At 47.1% G+C, this 23,903-nt stretch overlaps 2 pseudogenes; one reads left to right on the top strand and one right to left on the bottom strand.

Annotated features, from left to right (window-relative positions):
* Positions 1 to 1,183: 1,183 nt before the first annotated feature.
* LOC123621150 lies at positions 1,184 to 4,526 on the top strand (annotated as a pseudogene).
* Positions 4,527 to 14,467: 9,941 nt separating this feature from the next.
* Positions 14,468 to 23,687, bottom strand: LOC123621149 (annotated as a pseudogene).
* Between the last annotated feature and the right edge of the window lie 216 nt (positions 23,688 to 23,903).

Genomic DNA, 23,903 nt, shown 5'->3' with positions numbered 1-23,903 from the left:
GTGGCATGACATCTGAGGCTGCTTCCCATCTGGTGCCGGCTCCCTCCCACTCTGCCCCCACTCCACACCACTGTGCCCCCTCTCCATACGGTCCCAGCACCTGTGCCGCCCCTGCCAGCAGGCCCTTCTCCCGTGCCCACCCCACGTGCCTGTGTGCTGGAGTAACTCATCCCTACTCGCCTTCTAGACTCACCTCAGACACCCCCTGCTGCAGGAAGCCCACTCCTGCTGTGGAGCGGGCACTGCCACAGAGCCCTGTCTTCCCCTACTGCAGTGCTGGGCTCTTAGTTCCCCGCCAGAAACCCTGTCTCATCTCATCTAGCAGTGCCTGGCATGCCGTGAATAATTATTGGATGATTGCAAAAGTGATCTTTTAAGACAGCATGCCTTCTCTGCTGCAGGCTGAACAACTCTCTCCTTCAGCTACCCCTCCTTTGATGGAATTTCCATATTCCTCTTCCTCACGGCCTTTCCTGCAGGATGCAGCTTGTCCAGGTTTTGTGTCCCCATTGATGAAGCCATAACTAGGGCGGGAGAGCCGCTCTCCCTGCCTTGCTGGCACCCACTTGTATCATTCCAGGAACCCCCAGCTCTCGCCTCACTCTGCTCCTGAGCTCACTTCACCATCGGACCCATGTGCAGGTGGTTTGGGGTCCATTTTCAGACCCACATGAGTATTCCTTGCATCTGATGTCACCATCTTAGATCCAGTCTGTCTGTATCACTTGGCATTCTTTAGTTGCAAGGAACAGAAACAAATTCTGACTGTAGTTTTCAAAAGCCATTTGAAGGTTCTAGAAGGGTAACTCTCAGAATACAAAGAATGCTGAAGCAGCCAGGACTCAAGTGAGACAGGAAGCAAGGGCAGTTCTGGGAACCCAGGCGGCAGGAACCACGCAACGCACTTTAGGAGACCGTGCTACCAGGAGAGATCAGCTGTGATCCTATTTTATCACTGTGCTCAAGATTCTGGTTCCTGGGAAATAGAGACGCTGGCCTGACTGAGTCGCAGGCCTAGCCCGTGGCAAGGAGGGGGCGTGTTAATGGACAGCTCTCCCAAGGCTGCACCCCGTGGAGCTGGCAAAGCAAGATGGTGTTACCAGAAGGCGAGGTAGGGAAAAATATTGAAATCCACTGTTTTTTTGTCATCCTTGGGCAAATTCTGAAGATTATGTAAGCCAGGATGAGGAAGAGTCAGTGCAATGCGCAGAGTAACCCCGGGTCAGGCTCCAGCGGGTGCATTCGTGGCTCTGTTCTGAGCAGCACAGCCTTGTGCCAGGTGGCCCTCAAGGCAGCTGTGCGCTCAAGTGTGTTCAGAGTGGACCCCACTCAGGACAAGCTAGGACTTATGGAGTGTACACAGGCTCAGTGCTCACCACCCACAGGTAATGCCAGGGACCGGGCTCCAGCAAGACTATTTCCAACCTCCGTGGCCTGGGAGGCTTCCCTGCTGTCTGCTGACCTGGAGCCTCAGGTGCCTCCTTCCTTCTGTCCTTAGGTCTTGCTCCTCGCCAGCCCGGGCCCAGGCTGCTCTTGCTTGCCCCCTTGTGGCCATCTCTGGTATCACATAGCTCTCAGTCTCAACCTGCGACCGGGACCTAGCTATACACTAATATCTGAAAGCAAGCCCGTGGATTAAGCAAGCATATTTTCCAAAGACTTGCCAAAGCAGATTTTTTTTTGATGGATTGACTTATGTAATGAAGAGTCCTGTAAAGGTGTGAATGAGCAGTTACATCTGGCAAGCCACATTCTAATTCATCTACATTGAAAAGAGTAGAAGCGCAGACATCAGGACTGTCCCAGAATGCAAGGGTCAGACCGTGGTGGCAGTGTCCCTCTAGGAGACCAGACCTCTCAGCTCTGTGGGGCTTTACACTGGGGAGAAAGGTACACACTGTTGAAATGTTAGCCTGTCAACCCTTCACACGCCCTCCCACCAGGAACTTCCTTCCCAGCACACACACCCTTTGCCCAGGCTTCCCTGATCACGCAAGACCTCTCACCCCCTCCAGGCTTGGCTGCCAGCACCTCCTCCCCCACCCACCCAGCCAGCCAGCACCTGCCAATCTCACCCCCCGTGTACTGGGCATCTCCACAAGATAGGCTGCACCTCATTCTCCAAAAAAAAAGGAAGAAGGGAGAAGTCACGCCATCGAACTCTTAAGAATGGTTATCTCACTGAGACCTGGGGACAAGCCCATCTTACAGGTGAGGCAGGCCCAGAAGCCCACACGTAGCCAGAGGCAGCAACGGCATCAACAAGTGGGGGTGTAGGGGCTGGGGGGCAGCTTCCTGACCAAACGGCTGCGCCTACTGACGGGTTTAGTGCCTGAAATCTCACCACGAGACTCATTCCTCGGAGACTGTAAAGCTTTTTGGTTGGGAATTCTCCTTGAAAATGGAGATTAATTAAGAAAGAGTTAATTGGCCAGAATTTTTTTTTTTTTTTTTTTTTTTTTGAGACAGAGTCTCACTCTGTTGCCCTGGCTAGAGTGAGTGCCGTGGTGTCAGCCTAGCTCACAGCAACCTCAAACTCCTGGGCTCAAGCGATCCTCCTGCCTCAGCCTCCCGAGTACCTGGGACTACAGGCATGCGCCACCATGCCTGGCTAATTTTTTTATATATATTTTAGTTGTTTGGCTAATTTCTTTCTATTTTTAGTAGAGACGGGGGTCTCGCTCTTGCTCAGGCTGGTCTCGAACTCCTGAGCTCAAACGATCCGCCCGCCTCAGCGTCCCAGAGTGCTAGGATTATAGGCGTGAGCCACTGCGCCCGGCCCAGAATGTTTTATCAGTGGAGTCCTCTGTGAGTGTGTGTGTGTGTGTGTGTGTGTGTGTGTGTGTGTAGAAGGATATTAACAAAGTCCCTAAATGATTTTTGCTTTTCATCATCATGCAAACCCTTGCAATCAGTAGAGAAGGATTTAATTTTTTAATTAAACTTTTTATTTGAATATAATTATAGATTCACATATAATTGTAAGAAATAATACAGAGATCTCATATACTCTTAATTTCTCCCAGTGGTAACATCTTGAAAAACTACAGTACAGGCCAGGTGTGGTGGCTCACGCTTGTAATCCTAGCACTCTGGGAGGCTGAGGCAGGTGGATCGTTTGAGCTCAGGAGTTCGAGACCAGCCTGAGCAAGAGCAAGACCCCCGTCTCTACTAAAAATAGAAAGAAATTGTCTGGAAAACTAAAACTATATAGAAAAAATTAGCCGGGCATGGTGGCACATGCCTGTAGTCCCAGCTACTTGGGAGGCTGAGGCAGGAGGATTGCTAAGCCCAGGAGTTTGAGGTTGCTGTGAGCTAGGCTGATGCCACGGCACTCACTCTAGCCCAGGCAAGAGAGCAAGACTCTGTCTCAAAAAAAAAAAAAAAAAAAGCAACAAAACCACAGTTCCAGAGCACAGCCAGGATATTAACATTGACACAGTACAGGTACAGAGTTTTCCATCACTGCAAGAGTTGCCTGTTTATAGCCACACCTACTTCCCTCCCAGCCTCCACTCTGCTCATTTACCCCCAGCAATCATTAATCTGTTCTCTGTTCCTAAAATTTTGTCACTTCAAGAATGTTATACTAGGCTCCAGAAGCGCTAGTCAGGGGCAGTCAGCAGAGGTTTCTCCCCGCCCAGTGATAGGCCTGTGCCCCACCGGCCGCCAGCCGACCCTCTGCAGCCTCTGTGGGGTTCTGTGTCTGCTTGGCCCCATAGGGTGCCCAGTGTGTACATCCTGGTCGGCAGGTCCCCTTGAGTGCACAGGTCCGGGTTCCTAGAGGCTTTGTGTCCTGATCCCTGCAGCTGACGGCTGTGAGGGATCACCAGCAGAATATTCCTTTAGAAAAGGAATATTTGCAAAAGAGTTGCACAATTGAGAAGGCACTTGCTGATGCTAAAGCTCTTGTGGAAAGATTGACAGATCACGACGAGGTAGCAGGATCTCCGACTGAGAAAACCGCCTCTCTCAACAAGCGGGTAGAAGCCATGAAGCAGATTCAGGAAGAAATTTGAGAACTTAACAGAGTCACCACACATCAGCCAAGGTCCACAGTAGCTATGGGAACGCAGCAAGAAAACAGACAAACGGGAGAATTGCATACATCCTTGGAAGAACATCGGTCTGCCTTGGAATGTATCATGAGCAAGCATCGAGAACAAATGTTTAGATCGCTAATGCCTAGCAGGAAAGATGATCCAGGTATAATAATGAAGTTAAAAGAGCAGCACTCCGAAACTAACACGGTACATCATAACGACTTGAGAGGAGTCTTCCTTGATGCGTCACGTGCTTGAAGCACCTGAGCACGGACTGGCAGGGAGGCACTGGAGGCAAATCAGGATGAAGTAGAAGCACCTGTGGACCAGGTACCTGCACTGGCAGCAGGAATGAGGAAAGCTGTGGAAACTGAGGAGCAACAGGGTTGCAAGGAACAGGAACGGAGACTTCAACTTGAACAAGAAAACAAAGGCTTGAGAGAGATCCTTCAAATACCTGGAGAACTATTTTTTGACATTTAGGAAAGACAATGCATTGGAAAGTACTTATCCACTTTAGTGCTTCAAAGTGACCTAAGTCTAAGGACGAGCTGAAGAGCTTCCAAGTCTGTGAGCTGCTTACTTGGCTACAAATGGTCACCAGGGCTCACCCATAAGTGAATGAATGAATGAACAGAACACTCAGTCTCAACCCTTTGTTTATTTGTTTATTTAATGAGATGGTGTCTTGCACTGTCACCTGGGCGAGAGTGCAGTGGTGTCATCATAGCTCACTGCAGCCTCAAATTCCTGGCCTCAAGCAATCCTCCCATCTTGGCCTCCCAAAGCATTGGGACTACAGGTGTGAGCCACCACACCTGGCCTGGTTGATCTTTAAGGATAGTACATAGTTCATTTAGCTAACAGGGCTGAAATGTTTGATATAGCAAGATAGGTAGGGTCATTTCAAAGTAAATTTGGAGTTCCTCTGGCTCATAGAAATTTTTTAAAAATTAATTACTCTTGAGATACAGAAAAAGTAAATTAAAATTTTTAAAAAATCTTCTGGATTTATTTTTAAGCTCCATCTTGTCCTCATAACATGTGAGATTTTTCTTATGACCTTTTTGTTGAGAGAGGGAGAAAATCTACAGATTTAGAAGTATTTGTTTTCTTTTGTTTTATAAAAAATATCAAATATACAGTATGTAAATTTTTTAAAAGCCTACAAGGCGCGGCCGGGCATGGTGGCTCACGCCTGTAATCCTAGCACTCTGGGAGGCCGAGGCAGGAGGATCACGCGAGGTCAGGAGTTCAAGACCAGCCTGAGCAAGAGCGAGACCACCCCCCCCCTCTCTACTAAAAATAGAAAGAAATTGTTTGGACAGCTAAAGACATATATAGAAAAAAATTAGCCGGGCATGGTGGCGCATGCCTGTAGTCCCAGCTACTTGGAAGGCTGAGGCAGAAGGATTGCTTAAGCCCAGGAGTCTGAGATTGCTGTGAGCTAGGCCGACGCCATGGCACTCTAGCTCGAGCAACAGAATGAGACTCTGTCTCAAAAAAAATAAATAAATAAAAAATATTTTAATAAAGAAAAAAAAAGCCAACAGGTGCAGAAATGTGTTTTAACTTCAATTGAAACCTAAATTTTTCTTATGTTGTGATGATTATAGAGTAAAAGAATAAAAGAAGAGTGTCACACATGACTGAATATAGTATATGCATTTATATTAAATGTATATTAAAATAGGCACAAATAGAAAATTCGTTTCGGGTTGCTGAACACACAGAGGTGTGGGTAGGGTGGTGAGCCCAGAGAAGGCATCGAAGTTCCACACCTGCCTCTCCTGACTGTACTTTGCCCTACCCATCTCTTCGTCTAGCTGTTCATCTGTACCCTTTGTAATATCTTTACCATGAAAGGTTAAAAAAAAAAAGTCTGGACACAGTGGCTCACACCTATGATCCCAGCACTTTGGAAGACCAAAGTGGGAGGGTCACTTGAGGCCAGGAGTTTGAAACCAGCCTGGGGTAGCTACGTCCACTGTACAAAAAAATATTTTTAAAGAGAAAATTCTACTTCTGAGTATATAATTTGTTAAAGGAATATTACTTTGCATGGCAATATTTATGTATGGTTTCATATATTGGTAAAATTCAAAACTACTTTTCATTTCAGAATTTTTCTATCTTAATTTTGGGGTGAGTGGGATGGATGGGGCTGAGTGAATAGAAAAAGACTAATGGCCCAAACATTAAACAGAGTTCTTTTCTCATTTGGAGGACTTAATTGATATTTTATAAATAAATGACAGTTTTTCGGGGTTTTGGGGTTTTTTTTTGAGACAGAGTCTTGCTCTGTCACTCGGCCTACAGTGCATTGGCGTCATCTTAGCCTAGCGCAACCTCAAACTCCCAGGCTCAAGCGATCCTACTGCCTCAGCCTCCCAAGTAGCTGGGACTACAGGCATGAGCCACCATGCCCGGCTAATTTTTTCTATATATTTTTAGTTGTCAGGTTAATTTATTTCTATTTTTTAGTAGAGACGGGGTCTCGCTCTTGCTCAGGCTGGTCTCAAACTCCTGACCTCGAGTGATCCACCCGCCTCGGCCTCCCAGAGTGCTAGGATTACAGGCGTGAGCCACTGCGCTTGGCCTGCTTTTGTTTTTGTATGTAGTTTTTAAGAAATTGCCAAGCTGTTTTCCAGAGTGGTCATACCATTTCACACTCCCACTAGAAATGTATAAATGATCCAGTTTCTCTATGTCCTCATTTGGTATTGTCACTGCCATGCTGGTAGGTGTGTAGTGATATCTAATAGTTGCTGAAACAACCTCCTGCAAGTCTAAGAATAGTTCTACCCATGGCCATCCCTTACCAAGCAAAACTGGCCAGCTCCCCAAAGCCTTATTAGTGCCAGTGAACTTTCTCAAAGAGCAAGACATAACATTTCTCTCTCTCTCTTTTTTAAAACTTCTAACATTCTCTTTGTTCTTCAGACATACCAAAGACCACCCAGTCTGCATTTATGCCCTGAATTGCAATTCTTTCTTCTCAAATAAAACATTTTGATTTCAGAGATTTCTTTCTCTCTCTCTCTCTCTCTCTCTCTCTCTCTCTATATATATATATATATATATTTTTTTTTTTTTTTTTTTTGAGTCTCGCTCTGTTGCCCAGGCTAGAGTGCCATGGCATCAGCCTAGCTCACAGCAACCTCAGACTCCTGGGCTCAAGCGATCCTTCTGCCTTAGCCTCCCAAGTAGCTGGGATTACAGGCATTCGCCACCATGCCCGGCTAATTGTTTTATATATATGTATTTTTAGTTGTCCAGCTAATTTCTTTCTATTTTTAGTAGAGACAGGGCCTCGCTCTTGCTCAGGCTGGTCTTGAACTTCTGAACTCAAACGATCCACCTGCCTCGGCCTCCCAGACTGCTAGGATTACAGGGGTGAGCCACTTCGCCCGGCCTTGTCTCTATATTTTATTTGTCTTTGACAATGGTACTGTTACTGTATTAATGGATACCATAAGTTTAGGTCATCTGTTTACAAGAAGAATCATCTATCTGAAATGACAGGCAACTGCAGCTGCAGACCTCAATCTGTAGTACATATCAAGCAATTCTATTTTTTTCTCATCCTGTCATGACTTTGCTTCCTGGGAGCACTTTCAGCATTACTAATAGCACTTTGTATGGGTCCCGTGGTGTTATTAAAGGCTTATGGTATTGCAGTAAATACGATGAAAAATACTTGAGAACAACGAGAGATCACTTTTTACTGCCATACACAATTTACTGGAGAAATGAACTGCTCATGTGGAGATAATTAGTATCACACAATGTTTTAAGCAGATACTTGCAACATTTGAGCTCACCATAGTAACAACAGGAGGTGGCTATAAAGTGATAGTAGTACAGTTTGTACTATAATTAATTTTATGCAGTTATGATTAAATACTGCATTTTTACATTTGTTACATTTTTCTTGATTGCCAGTGGTGCCATATATGGTCTGTAAATGTTTGTGTAAGTTTTGATAAATTATAACTTTTAAAATAGATTTGTGTATATTTAATGGTGGTAAATTATTAGAGCAGTATCTACATAAATTTTATGCATTCATAGCATACTTAATGTTTTCTTAATTTTTTCAGTATTTCTAGGCTACACAATTCATCTGTGAGTTTTTCAAGTTGTCGAAAACCTCCAAAATATTTTCCAATATATTTGTTTTTAAAAATCCACATAGGCCGGGTGCAGTGGCTCATGCCTATAATCCTAGCACTCTGGGAGGCCGAGGCGGGTGGATCGTTTGAGCTCAGGAGTTCAAGACCAGCCTGAGCAAGAGTGAGACCCCATCTCTACTAAAAATAGAAAGAAATTATATGGACAACTAAAAATATATATAGAAAAAATTAGCCGGGCATGGTGACACGTGCCTGTAGTCCCAGCTACTTGGGAGGCTGAGGCAGGAGGATTGCTTGAGCCCAGGAGTTTGAGGTTGCTGTGAGCTAGGCTGACGCCACGGCACTCTAGGTTGGACAACAGAGTGAGACTCTGTCTCAAAAAAAAACCCAAAACATTATTTCTGGATGTGTCTGTAATGGTGTTTCTAGAAGAGATTAGCATTTGAATCAGTAGACTGAGTAAAGATCTGCCTTCATTAATGTGGGTGGGTGTCATACGATCCATTGAGTGCCCAAATACCTCAAAAGGCAGAGGAAGAGTGCAACGAAAAAAACTAAACTGTACTGTTCCTGTTCTCTACTCTCACTGAATATAATTCTGACACCAGTTGTGTGAGGGTATCTCCCCACACGTCAAGCAATCAATTCTCCAGCAGACACCAACTGAGTGTCCTGCAATTCAATTCACTTCTGACACTATCTGCCTGGAAACAGCATCAGATCGGCAAGGGTTCAGCCCCACAAGACTGCCCCCCACCTGCAAATTGCAAGTATAAGTTGTCACCTATACTTCTTTTTTTTTTTTTCTGAGAGCCCAGGCTAAAGTGCCATGGTGTTAGCCGAGCTCACAGCAACCTCTAACTCCTGGGCTGAAGCAATCCTCCTGCCTCAGCCTCCCAAGTAGTTGGGCCTACAAGAGTGTGCCACCCTGCCCGGCTAATTTTTTCTTTTTAATAGAGATGGGGTCTCACTCTCGCTCAAGCTGGTCTTGAACTCCTGAGCTCAAGCGATCCTCCTGCCTCAGCCTCCCAGTGTGCTGGGATTACAGGCATGAGCCACCACGCCCGTCCTGTCACCTATACTTCTGACTCATCTAATACCCTCCTTATGTTCAATTAATCTGCTAGAACAGCTCACAGAACTCAGGGGAAAACCCTACTTATGTTTACCCATTTATTTCATTATTTTATTTTTTTAGTGGTCATCATCACTGGGTAGCCATTCATTATAAATGATATTGCTAAGGATACAGAGGCAGGAGATGCATAGGGCAGGGCATGTGGGAAGGGGCACAGAGCTTCCATGCCCCCTCTGGGTGCACCACCCTCTAGGAACCTCTGCATGTTCAGCTGTCTGGAAGCTCTCCAAACCCCGTCTTTTCTGTTTACATGGAAACGTCTTCCTTACGTGGGCATAATTGATTGCATCATTGGCCATTTGTGATCAGTCCATCTCCCCTCCCTGGAGAGTGGGGAGGGGTGGGGCTGAAAGTCCCAATCCTCCCATCCTTCACTTGGTGACCTGCACACATCCTGAAACTATCTAGGAATCACCAGACACTTCATTAGCATGCAAAAGACACTCCTGTCACACTGGAAATTCCAGGGGTTTTAGAAGCTGTGAATCAGGAAACAGGGACAAAGACCAAATATATATATTTCATCACATCACAAAGGGCAAATTATCTCTTTCTCTCTCTCTGTCTCTCTCTCTCCTTGAGCTGGGACATTCATCTTCTCCTGTCCTGGGACATTAGAGTTCCTGGTTCTGGGTCCTGCCAGACTCTGGGACTTACACCAGCGCTCCACCCTTCTCAGGCCTTCCTACTCAGACTGGGGGTGACACCATCAGCTCTCCTGGCTCCCAAGCCTTCAGGCTCAGACTGGATTACACCATCAGTTTTCCTGGTTCTTTAGCTTGCAGACAGTAGGTGGTGGGACCTCCCAGCCTCCATAATTGCATGAGCCAATTCCCATCATAAATCTCTATACATATGTACATCTGTATATACATGCGTGTATACTGATATGTGTGTGCTTAGATATGTGTATGTATATATACATATATATATATATATATATATATATATATATATTCTGTTTCTCTGGATAATCCTGACTCATGTAGTTTCTCAGGGGTAGCCATAAAGGAGATTCTGGTACCTAACGCTCAGTGTTATTTGTGTAGACTATGATGTCTGGGCCCAGAAATGGTAGCAGTGGAGTCTTTGCTAGGGAAGCTTTGTGGTCTGGTTTAAGTATTGTTAATGGTAGTAGAACATCGAAGCCTCAACTCTCTGGCTTTCCCAGGGAATATTCAAAAGCCTTAATTAATTATTTTCTGCTAAAACTAGCTAAAATGAGATCTGTTAATTGCAATTAAGAACTTTAACTGATACACACTCAGAGTTTTTGAGGGTTTTTTTTTTTTTTTTTTTTCTGAGACAGAGTGCTCTGTTGCCGTGTTGCCCGGGCTAGAGTGCCGTGGCGTCAGCCTAGCTCACAGCAACCTCAAACTCCTGGGCTCAAGCAGTCTCACTCAGCCTTGTGAGTAGCTGGGACTACAGGAGAGCATTATCACACCTGGCTAATTTTTTTTATTTTTGGTAGAGACAGGGTCTCGCTCTGGCTCAGACGGGTCTCGAACGCCTCACCTCAAGTGATCGTCCCTCCTCAGCCTCCCAGAGTGCTAGGATTACAGGCATGAGCCACCCTGCTCGGCCTCATTCAGAGGTTTTTGTTGTTGTTCTTTATAATTTACAAAAATAGTATCATTTTGCTTTGTTCATTTAATAGTATATTGTGAAGATTTTTCTAGGTCCATTCATACAGGCCATTCTTTTTAATGGCTGCATAGTATTTCATTGTATGGATGCTTCATAATTTATATATGTAATCATTAACTATTTTTTTCTTTTTGTTTATTTTGATAGATTTAGGGAGTACAATGTAATCAAAATGAAGTTTCAGTGAATATCCTTGTACAAAAAATGTTTGGACATTTGAATAAGTGTGTAGGATAGTTTTCCTAGAAGAAAAATTTCTGAATCAAAGGGATTTGCATTTAAAATTGGGATAGTTACTGCTAAATTGCTTCCAGAAAAGTTGTACAAATTTACACTTCCACTCAAAAGTTAGCCCATTTTCCCCTACCCTCACCAATTCTTTAAGATTTTTCCAATCTGCCAGATGCAATGGCTCACGTCTGTATTCCCAGCCCTTTGGGAGGCTGAGGTGGGAGGACTGCTTGAGCCCAGGAGTTTGAGATCAGCCTGGACAACATAGTGAGACCTCATCTCTACAAAAAATATAAAAATTAATTGGGTGTGGTGCCACACTCCTATAGTCCCAGCTACTTGGGAGGCTGAGGCAGGAGGATGGCTTGAACCCAGGAGTTGGAGGTTACAGTGAGCTATGACTGCTCCAGTACCCTCCAGCTTGGATGACAGAGCAAGACCCCGTCTCTACAAAAAATTTTTTTTAAAAGATTTTTTTTCCAATCTGAGAGGCAAATAATGCTTTATTTGACTATTGCTGACATTCAGTTAGTTTTTTGTGCTTATTGGTCATTTGATTTGTTCTGTAGATTGCTTGTTCAAATCGTTTTTTGTTTTTTTTTGAGGCAGAGTCCTGCTTTGTCACCCTGGCTAGAGTGCCAGGGTGTCAGCCTAGCTCACGGCAACCTCAAACTCATGGGCTCAAGCAATCCTGCCTCAGCCTTCCCAGTAGCTGGGACTACAGGCATGTGCCACCATGCCTGGCTAATTTTTTGGATATATTTTTGGTTGTTCAGCTAATTTCTTTCTGTTTTTAGTAGAGACGGAGTCTCGCTCTTGCTCAGGCTGGTCTCGAACTCCTGAGCTCAAACAATCCACCCACCTTGGCCTCCCAGAGTGCTAGGATTATAGGCGTGAGCTACCACACCTGGCCAAATCCTTTTTTTTCTATTGGACTTCTAGCCATTTGCTTAGTGACTTGTAGGAATTGTTATTATTTTATATAGAGCAATCTGTGTTTGTTATAGAGTTTCCATATATTTTTCTCCCCAGCCATTGTCTCAACTTTGTTTATAGAGTCTTAAGCCTTAGAGAAGTTTTAAATATTTCTTATGTACAGAGTTTGCATTTCAGTTTGTTTACTTCTTTGTTTCAAAAAGGACTTGGAGGGCTTATGAGAATGTATGTCATAGGCTAAAAATCGAGCATAAGACCAGACAAAGGCAGATTAAAGGCAGAATATAAAGATGTGACCTGGGCAGTGCGGTGGCTCACACCTGTAATCCCAGCACTTTGGGAGGCCGAGGTGGGAGGACGGCTTGAGGACAGGAGTTGAAGTTTACAGTGAGCTATGATTTCACCACTGCACTCCAGCCTGGGCAGCAAAGCGATGTGACCCCCAAGATAACTTAGTGGCCGCAAACGCCTCTAATCGAGGCAGCAAAGGTGCGTGCGTGATCAGGAGATACTGATGCCTTGGTTCAGGGAGCCCTGGTTAGGGCCGGCATGTCTCGAGTCCGGTGTACTCTCTGGCGGGTTAGGAGGAGAAGTTGCCCTGGCTGAACTGCCTTCACCCCCTGTGCCACATCCACACCCCAGCCAACTGCTGCACCTGGGTGGGGAATCCTCTGATGTCTCTATCTTATCTCCTGACCCACCCTATTTCACCACAGCAGGCTCTGGCACACAGCCCGGCCACGTGTTGGAAGGCCACGTGTTGGAAGGAAACACAACACGAGGGCCGGTCCTGGAGGGAATGATGGCTGAGGGCCGGCCCAGCCCAGTACCAGCCAGCTGACCTGGCAAGCTTGGCTCTGCCTGCCCAGATGAACTGGAAGACTCCAGGGGGCCATCAGGGGCCCCAACACCAGGGCCAGTTTAAGACCTTCCTAGGGCCAGGCCCTCTTACTCTGGCAGCCCCACTCGACATCCCCTGTTAAGTAAGATGTCCAACCCACAATAACATTTTACACATTGAATTGAATTGCCCTGATATGTTCCTTTTTGGAGACATTTAATTAACTATTAGGTTGATATTTTCTATTTTGCAATTTGGTTTTTTAATTTTAGTGTCACTTTAAGTTTGTCTTCAGGTCTAGAGTTTTCATAGACTCTTGAAAATTCCTAGACCCCAAGCTCTCCCATCCAGCAGGCCTTCACCCCCCCAGCCCTCCTAATTTGGCTTACCTTAGCAAAGACCCACTTTCCAATCTTCAGCTGCTACTAGGACCTTAAACATCTCTTAGGGTGGGATTTACTACCAGGGGCTCCAATGGACTAATTTAAAGAGACAAAAGAAATAAGAAACTTCTGCCTCTCTGTGGCTGTAGTCCCAAATAGGTCTTGGGCTGCAGGTAGAATCTTAACAACCGAAGAGGCTCCTCAGGAGGCTGATAAGGCAACGACTGGGGGAATCTTAATTTGAATGAAGTATTTCTTTGATCAGGAGGGCTGGGTTAGAGTTAAGTGTTGTTAAGTATCCCATGACCTGCTAAATGTGGATCCCAGCACTTAGCATGGTCTTTAACTGCATATTTATTTGCGTCGTTATTTAATAGTCTATCCCCCTTACCAAACTGTAAACTCCTTGAAGACAAGGGATGGATTTGTCAAATCCTCCCCTGGTCTCTGGAATATACAGTTTACACGTAGATACAAGCATTCTAACACGCACATGCATGCATCCACTGTACACACTAACATTCATAAATGCATTCACATGAAACCACATAAGACAAACATATACGTATGCACTACACTCACTATTCATACACATATATCAATCAAAAATTCCACATACATATATTAATAAATGCATATATCGAAAGACTCATATAATTATACACACACCCCAAAATAAGCATATATATTTAGGTCATTGGAGAGATGGGGAAGCTGTCCCAGGTAGAAAACACAGGACAAGTGAGTGGGTCTGTGTGGCTGATGCTGGCATTTTTTTTTCAGACTTGAATAGAAGTACTATTTAGGAGATAGAAGGTGGCAAATAAACAGAGCCTCTGAAGGGAACTGTTCTAATTATTAACTAAAAAGTAAAGCTATACAACTATATTCAAGGACATAAGATAAAGCATTACTTTAAAACCAGAATAACTGAACAGTTAGATGAAAAAAACCCAGCTGACACAGGAAAGGGAAATGGATTTAAGAATAATTTGAATTACAGCACTGACTCATCAATCCTAGATGCTTCTGCTACCTGAATATCTTGAACCACATTCTTTCCTTTTTAATCTCTGTCTTCACTGAAATCTCAAAGGAGCATTTTCACAGCGCTAAATAATAGCTGCCATTTTGCTGGGATTCAAAATTTCAATCCAGTAGCCATCAGGATCTTGAATAAATGCCAGGCCTTTCATTTTTACCGTGATTGGGTTTCTTCACAAATTTCACTCCCAGTTCTTCAGACCTTTTACAAGCTCCATGTACAGCAGGACCAGCAATTCTAGTGTGACCCAATCCGCGAGGGTCTCAGTTGCCATTGTGGTGACTCTAGGTCTCAGCATCTTCAGTGCCCCTTGTGTGTCAGCTCAAGTTTAGATTTTCTGGAGAATACCCATGCTACTTTTTCATCTTTTTCTTTGGAGATGTCATTTTTATCCTCATAAGCCAAGAAATAGAGTGAAAATTTCATAGTGGGAAAATCTAATTTTGAAGTAGCGTCATTCCAAGAACTCTAGTGTAAAAATCCAATGACTTGTTAGGATCCTTAATTTGTAGAGTGGTCTGCTGCAACAGGAAATCCTTTGTGCTGGGGTCGGCGTCGGAGCAGCAATTGAGGGTGGTGGCCTCGTCCGTGAGGCCACTGGACGTGGGCTGCGGTCCTGCCACGGCAGCACTGCTGTATCATGGACAACGGGACCCAGGAACAGACCAGTCAGCCACACTCGTGTTGCCGGGATTTGAAAGGGAAGTTTAGGCAAATTAGGGAGGAAGGACCTTGAATAGCAAATAACAAAGGTGTTGCGATGTCATGGAAAGAGCCCTGGATTTAGAATGGATGATCCTGCGATTAAATCACTGCTCTGCTGTTTACTAGCTGTGTGACCCAGGGCAACTGACTTAACCTCTCTGTGCTTTGGCTTTCCTAGCTGTAAAATGGGTTGTTGCAAGGATGTCACTGAGTTCCAGAATGTTGTAGGTGCTTAATGACAAATCACAACTGTTGTTACGATGAAATGTATGCGGGGACTAAAGGTATTTTAATGGATCCTTGACCTCCATAAACTGATGTTCCCGGGGAAAAAGAAAAAAATCCTTTATATACATCATCATCATCCCATTTGAGGCCAGGAAACCGAGGCCCAAAGAAGGTAAAAGTAGTGGTCCTAGTGGGGAGGTGTGGATGACGCGTGCATTGCAAGAGGCGTCCAGCAGGAGGCGCGAGCCAGGCCAGGGCTGGGGTTTGGGACCACGCAGCTGCCAGGAAGTCGCACCTGTCCCGGTCTCTGCCTACACTCAGCTGTACTACGCCAGGGAGCTGTCCTGCAGCATTCCTGAGGACTATGAGATTTTATTTGCAGATTATGCAAAGCAGAGCCATTCTGTCAGAAGGCCACTGTCCGGGGCCCCTTGTGTCTGTGCCACCCAGTGTCTCCAATGGGCCTTAACTCTGCCCTTTCCTCTTAGCTGGGTGTGGGAGCCAGCTCCCTCAGCAACCTTTCAGTGCTGCCAAGGAGGGGCTCAGGGTTTGTGGAAGGCGCAATGAACTGGCAGTTGAAGGATCTGGGTTCAAGTCCCACCTTGGCCACTTGCTAGCCGTGGGGCCTCGAGCCAGTCGTTTCCCTTTCCTGAGGCCTGGCTTCGCCCCTCTGTTCGATGCTGGTATCAGCCTCCAGCAGCACGGTGAGAGTTCGGGGCAGGAATGAGCATGAAGATGCCTAGCTCGGGCGTGGGGACTCCATGTTGGCTGAGGGCGTAAAGTGAAATTAGCAGAGGCAGAGCAAAGCGTTCTAGTCCAGGCTGTGCCTAAAGTGTGTAACCTTCAGAAAGTGTCTTAACTTCTCTGCGCCTCAGCTCCCTCAGCGCGAAATGAGAAAATCGGCCTAGATAACCTCTCGCCTCTTTTCCAGCTCTGCTGCTCCAGAGCTCCGGGATTGGAGCTGTTGGGGTGTCTTTCTTCAGGGCACACATAGAGTGTTAAAAGTGGCAAGGTTGGGGACAGACCCACAGAGCAAGGACCCTCCTCTGCCCTAGAGACCCGTAGGCTTTGCAGGCCAAATGGGGAGGGGCTTTGCTCTGACATCGTGTTGAATGAGGTAGGTTAGTTTGTGTGTATGGGGGAGGTGGCGAGAGCTGGATGTTTGATAACGGGGGTCCTGTGGGTCCATCCGTCAGACACATGTGGCCTGTCTGTCAGCCGCCACTGTCCTTCAGAACCCTGTTGGGAGAAGAGCGCTGGGCACACGCAGCGCCGCTCACATGTAGCGCACAGTGAACTACTACACGAAACCAATGGGGTGGCTGAGGTCCCAGCTCCGCTCTCCAGATTCTCACAGGCTACTTGGAGACGAGCCAAGGACAAATGTTTACCACCAAAAGTACAGTTTGTGCCAGAAACCAGAGCATGTCCTCAAAGGAGTTCTGAGAATAGTGTGGTCAGCATGGGCTGCGACATCGGGCAAAGGTGACAGGTGTGATCTGCTCTTGAGGGATGGGCAAAGTTTTCATGGAGGGGAAAACGAGGCCGGTGACATGTTCCAGAAATCAAAGCTTCGTTTGGCCAGCACGTGTGGACGTTTGGGAGCAGAGTAGGCAGAGGCTGACGAGGAAAGGGAGGAGGAAGCCAACCTTTGCCCCAGGACCTACCGGTGCCAGGTCCCCTCTAATCCTCTCATAGAAACGGCACAACACACAGGCATTTTTCTCATGCTCATTTCACAAATGAGGGGAGTGAGACTCAGAAAGACCAAGAGCAGGGTGCAGTGGTGCACGCCTGCAGTCCCAGCTACTCAGGAGGCCAAGGCAGGAGGATCGCTGGAGCCCAGGAGTTCAAGACCAGCCTAGGCAACATAACGAGACTCTACCTCTCCCCACCTCTAAAAAAGAAATTAAATAAAAATTTTAAAAGACCAGGAGCAGAAGCCACAGCCAGTGAGGAGCAGAGCCAGGATTAGAAATTAGAAGTGGAATCCAGAAGCCCAGGCCCTCTCCCTCCTCTGCCTCATCCACTCAGAAGCTGCTACCAGGCTTGGAGGAGAGAAGGCTTCTTTGTCAGGAGGGGAAGGACTGACTTCCCTGGAGGACGACCAAGACAGCCTCTCTCCTCCTCTGGGCAGCCTTCCAGTTGCTCTCCTGGCAAGAGAGTTCCACAAACAAGCAATAGCGCTGCCAGGCTTATCACCGTCCCCACCCAGGACAATCTGATTAAATCCTGCTGTTTTCAATGAAAGGTCTTGCACAAAAGCTCTGCTTATCACAAACACCGGGCTCACCTCCTTCCTGTCTCCTCACCTTCAAGGTCAGAACATATGACAAGAGGGAGACTTTATCACTGTCACCATGGAGAGAGGCTTGATCAGAGTCCTGCTTTGATTTGTCAACAGCTGTTGATCCCTTGGGCACATAAACTGAAGTGAACTCCCTGAAGTGTCAATTTCTTGAGCCTGAGACTCAACAGGCCCTGGAGAAGGGCTGCATCCACTCAGCGATGGCCCCTGAGAAATAACAATTGCTACCATTTATTGAGTGTCCACCCAGGACAGGCCCTTTGCACGGTGTTTCTAGTTCGCCAGCATCACTGCAGGGTTGTTTCCAATCTTCTCTTCTGACTGCATTTCCAGTTTCTTCCCTGCTTTACAGAGAGAAAACTGAAACTCAGAAAGGTTGCCCTGTCTAAGGTCACGTAGGTGCTATGCTACATGATCCAGGCCAGGGTTCAAAGCCAGATCCGTTTGATTCCAAAACTCTCTAAGCATTTGCTGAATGAATGAATACATGAGTAGATAATGAATAGATGGGACCAGGTTTGGGGATCCAAAGATTGGAAGCCAGAATTAATCTTACCACCTCCTCCTATCTCTAGGGCCTCCTCACAATATTGAGATAGGTGAAATCAGGTTAAATAAATATCAAAGGAAGGTTTAAATGAGAAAAAAGAGAGGCCTCGAAAGAGCTGGGCCTGTGCATCTAAGGACATAATCAAGAAAGTGAAAAGGCAACCTACGGAATGGGAGAAGATATTTGTAAATCATATATCTGAGAAGGAGTTAATATCCAGAATATCTAAAGAACTCTTACAACCCAACAACAAAAAACAAATAACCTGGTTTAAAAACAGGCAAGCGGCTGGGCACGGTGGCTCACACTGGTAGTCCTAGCCCTCTGGGAGGCTGAGGCGGGTGGATCACTCGAGGTCAGGAGTTCGAGACCAGCCTGAGCGAGACCCCGTCTCTACTAAAAATACAAATAAAAATTATCTGGACAACTAAAAATATATATAGAAAAAATTAGCCGGGCATGGTGGCGCATGCCTGTAGTCCCAGCTACTTGGGAGGCTGAGGCAGTAGGATCGGTTGAGCCCAGGAGTCTGAGGTTGCTGTGAGCAAGGCTGACGCCACGGCACTCACTCTAGCCCGGGCAACAAAGTGAGACTCTGTCTCAAAAAAAAAAAAAAGAAAACAAGGTCTCAAGGAGATATCTGTACACCCACGTTCATAGCAGCATTATTCACAATAGACAAAAGATGGAAGCAACCCAAATGTCCATGGATGGATGAATGCATAAACAAATGTGGTATATATAATATGTATACAATGGGATGTCATTCCACCTTCAAAAGGCTGACACATACCACAAGCTAGATGAACCTCAAGGACATTATGCTAAATTAAATATGCCTTTCACAAAAAGACGTTGGCTCATGCCCATAATCCTAGCACTCTGGGAGGTCGAGGCAGGAGGATCACTCAAGGTCAGGCGTTTGAGACCAGCCTGAGCAAGAGCAAGACCCTGTCTCTATTAAAAATAGAAATTAGCTGGACAACTAAAAACATATAGAAAAGATTAGTTGGGCATGGTGGCACATGCTTGTAGTCCCAAGCTACTCGGGAGGCTGAGGCAGGAGGATTGCTTGAGCCCAGGAGTTTGAGGTTGCTGTGAGCTAGGCTGATGCCATGGCATTCTAGCCTGGGCAACAGAGTGAGACTCTGTCTCAAAGAAAAAAAAAAAAAACCCAAAAAGACAAATACTGTATAATCTCATTTCTGTGAGGTATCAAGAGTAGTCAAATTCATAGAAACAGAAAGTAGAATGCTGGTTGCCAGGGACTGGGGGAAGGGAGAAATGGGGAGTTGTTTAATGAGTATAGAGTTTCAGTTCTGCAAGATGAGAAGTTCTAAAGTTGGTTGCATAACAATGTAAATACACTGAACAGCACCGAGCTATCCACTTAAGAATGGTTAAGAGGGTAATTTTATGTTATGTGTATTTTATCACAGTTTTTAAAGAGAGCTGGGCCTGGAGACTTAGAAGAAGGGGGAAAGGGGCTCGCTGCTGGGTGATGCAAGGAGGTGGTTCTTGGACTGACTGTATATTAATGAGCCTCAGGTCCCTTTTAGGATCAGAATGTTCCCTGAGTCCCTGCCCAGCCTCCGGCAGCCAGAGCAGATGAGCAGGGCCAGCTCTGGAAGGGTTACTTCCTAGCTGCCTCGTCACGATCTTGGTGGGGGTGAAAACCCATTCACTTCTTTGCCTCTTTGTCTGCCCAGTGGCCTCCATATGTCCTAACTGCAGCTCCAGGGACTAGCTCTAGAACAGGCCGGAAGGAGGGCTTGGCTCTCAGCCATAAACCTTATAAATTATCTTATGGGCATCCCCTCCACCCATCTACCCATCCATCCATTCTTTCAGCCTATCCTGGAGAGCGCCAGCTCTGTACCATGTCCACACACACAGTCCCTGCCCTGATGGAGCCTGCAGCCTGGTGGGATACAGACAGGTGATCAGGAGGATGCAATGCAATGTGACATGTGCTGTGACAGGGTCATCTAGGGCACTTTGCAGGGCACCTGATTCAGTCTGTGAGGAGAGCTCACAAAGCAAGTTCCACCTTAGGGCCAAGACTTGAAAGATAACCAAGACGTAGCCAGTACAGCAGGGAGGAGGAGGCAGGGAGCATATACCTAAGAGAAGCAAGCCCATGGGGACTCCCTGGAGATTTTATAACAGAAACTGCAGGGTTCGAGTGAGCATCTGAAAACAGTCGAGTCTGGCTTATTGTTGGGTGTGAGGCAGGAGGTTAGAGCCGAGGCAGAAGAGGAAAGTGAGGACTGGATTTTTTTTTTTTTTTTTTGAGACAGAGTCTCACTCTGTTGCCCAGGCTAGAGTGAGTGCCGTGGCGTCAGCCTAGCTCACAGCAACCTCAAACTCCTGGGCTCAAGCAATCCTCCTGCCTCAGCCTCCCGAGCAGCTGGGACTACAGGCACATGCCACCATGCCTGGCTAATTTTTTCTATATATATTTTTAGTTGGCCAGATAATTTCTTTCTATTTTTTTAGTAGAGACAGGGTCTTGCTCTTGCTCAGGCTGGTCTCGAATTCCTGAGTTCAAACAACCCACCGGCCTCGGACTCCCAGAGTGCTAGGATTACAGGTGTGAGCCACCGCGCCCGGCCCCAAGGACTGGACCTTATAGCAACATTTAAGCCCCTTTGCAAGGTGCAGGGGGCGGGCGGAACAAACAGGTGTGCGACAAACTCCGTGGGCCCACTTGGAGAGGTGGTGGAAGATGGGGGGTGTTCAGGGCACCTGGAGTTGGATTTGGGGTTCAGGATTCTCACAGCTGTAAGCAAGATGCCCACCACCCCCCACTCCACCTCTTCCTGCTAATTCAGGGCATGTGAGCCACTCAGGCTCCTCTGGAAAGGAAGGTGGCTTCTTGGAAACAGCCTCAGTGGGCCTCCCTAGCCCCGCCATCCTGTGATCCTCTCTCCGTCCTGAGAACATCCCTGCCTTCTTCTTCAATCAAGCATTTGGCGACTGTCCCCACACCTTGTCTTCTCAAGGCTGGACAGGCTCAGGTCTTAACAAATCATGCCGGTGCTTCCTAATATGTCCAGCCACCCAGCCCTTCTAGAACCACTTGGGTTGTTCCCTGTGGGTGCCAGGCCCAGCCTGCACAATCCTGGGTGCCCAAGGGCCTCCGTCTGGATGCGCACCCCACATGTGCCAGCATGAACTTCCTAAAACCAACCCCAGTTTATCGGCCACCTGCTGCTGAGGATAAGCTGCCTCTTGCAAGCCAGGAGCCACCTCCCTTCCCCCAGGACTTTGGGCTGTTCTCTGACAGCCCCTCTAGGGGGACAGCAGGCAAAGTGCAGGGTAGGAGCTCCCTGGTGTGGTTCTTTCCTGAGATAGTACAGAGACCTGTCACAGGAAAGGACAGCCGTGCACCTGCCAGAGATTGTTCACGGTTCACTAGGAGCCATGAAGAAAAGCAGTTATTTGCAGTATTAATTAAAGGAAAAGGGGACAGGGCAAACTGGAATATTGAACAAGGCCTTGGCTGTGAATGCCGGGCAACAGGGAAGTTTTTGTAATGGGTGTGACAGCTGGAGGCTTCCCATGGGCGTTCGGGACACTGATTTTGCGATGAATTAATCGCCTCGGAGGCCTGGCTGCTGATGGTGCGATAGCCCCCAACATTGGGCCTCGAAAGAGAATCAACAAAGGTCCCCACAGTCTGGGACTTTTGTTAGAGCCAGATTCCCTCGGCCCCGGGAACAGAATGACAGAGTCACTGAGGCTGTAAAAGGCAAAGGAGTTTATTGACTAGTTCGAACTAGGGTCCAAGCCCCGAGCACCAACGCAGTGGTCTCTTTTTATGGGCAGGGACCCCGCGCAGCGGGAGTACAGGTCTTTTATGTTTTTTTGTTGGAATTTGTTACAGCCAGTTACCTCTGACAAGGGGACATACGCCCCTCATAAGTTTATTTACGTACTGATCAGGCCTTGGCCCCCTTATCAGTAAGTTATTTGTGGTTGTTGTTTTTTTTTTTTTAACTACATTGGAGCATTTTTTTTTCTTTTTTTTTAGCTCTTTATCGCAACCAAGCGTTAAGTAAGTAAGCCTTGTATACAAAAGCGGACTTTGGCTGTTAGCTATAAGTTAAGCAAGCAAGCCTTGTATACAAAAGCGGACTCTGGCTGTTAGCTATAAGTTAAGCAAGCCATCACAGAATTAACTAAAATGTTGTTTCAGTCCTGTTCTACACTTTGAAGAGGGCTGTAGGTAGAAGCCAGGGGGTCTCAGTAATATAGTAGCCATCTAATTTGGAGACACGGGGTTTGTCCCAGTTCTGTCAAAGGAGCGCAGAGCACGGAGGGCCGAGCGCAGAGCACGGAGGGCCAAGGGCACAGCAGCCTTGGAAGGAATCTGGGTTCTCTCTCCGTTACTCACAAGCTCTGTGACCCTGGACAAGTTACTTCACTGCCCAGAGCCCGCATCCCAGGGTTGACGTGGAGAGTTAGGGGAACTGGGGTTCAGGTTTGACACTGAGCGAATGCTGCCCCTGGGCGTGAGGCCCAGCCTGGTTTTTCTTGTGTCTCCTCCAGGCCTTGGCCGTGGGAGGGGCCAGGGAGACAGATTCGGGTATGGTCGTGGCTTTGTCTATCTCTGTGCTTCCTGGCTCTTGCTCACCTGGCCCTGAGCAGGTGGCAGGTGGGCTGTGTAGGAGTGAAGGGGCCGTGCCTGACTGGGGGTTGGAAGTGGCTAGTCGGTCTTGCATTGCTGTGGCTTCCCACCCACCCTTGGCCTGGCCCCGGAGACTCAACCTGGGTCCATCCACACTTCTATGACTGCCCTGCAGAGGGCTCCAGGGGTCTCTCTCACAGACCCCACTGGCTCCAAGTGTGTCTTGGTGGCATAACAGCCCAGGCCATGATATCGTACACCCTGGAAATGTGGTTACCAGCTTGCAATTCCGACCCCACAAACCACTGTCCACTCCAGCCACACACGGAACCTTCTGTTCTCCCAACCTCATCACACTTCTGCATCTTTGCCCAGACTGCGTTCACGGCCTGAACGTCGTCCCCGACCCTGCATTCTCATCCTGGCACACGCAGATTGTCACACTCTGACAACCATCAGAAACATGGATTGAGCTCCTACTATGCACAGTAAGGGGTGGGGGAAGGATGGTGAGGGTTCCAAGAGACAGAGGTTCTGGCCAGAGAGATGACCTGCAAGTTCTTCCAAACCACAACCTGCCCCCTCCAACACACACACACACACACACACACACACACACACACACCACCCTCCCGGCCTTAGTTCAGTCTTCCCTCTGCTTGTTCTCTTCCCCCTGTCATTTTGTGGCCAAATTAGCCTCCACTCTCAGACCTTAGCTCAGACGCTGCTGCCTCCAGGGAGCCCTCGCTTGGTGCCCCTGGCTGGGGCGGAGCTCCTGCGCTGGTGTGCACCTCCCTCGGGACACTCACAATGTTTGTTTGAGTTCCGGCTGGCCCTGTGTCGTTGGGCCTCAGTTTCCCCATGTGTAAAATGGATTATAGTAACACCTAACTCGTGGTGTAACTGTACAGAGTCAATAGTACACTGCCCAGCTTGTACTCACTGCTGCCCAAAGCAGCTTTCACCACCAGCTGCAGCAGGGTGTTCATCTCTGTATCCTGGGCGCGGAGCACAGGGCTGAATACGTAATTGGTGCCAAATACTTGTTTGGGGGAGGGATGGATGAATGGGTGATGGAG

This window comes from Lemur catta, chromosome 15 (assembly GCF_020740605.2).
Source record: "Lemur catta isolate mLemCat1 chromosome 15, mLemCat1.pri, whole genome shotgun sequence".
Lineage (NCBI taxonomy): Eukaryota > Metazoa > Chordata > Mammalia > Primates > Lemuridae > Lemur > Lemur catta.
This window is presented reverse-complemented; position numbering and strand designations above follow the sequence as displayed.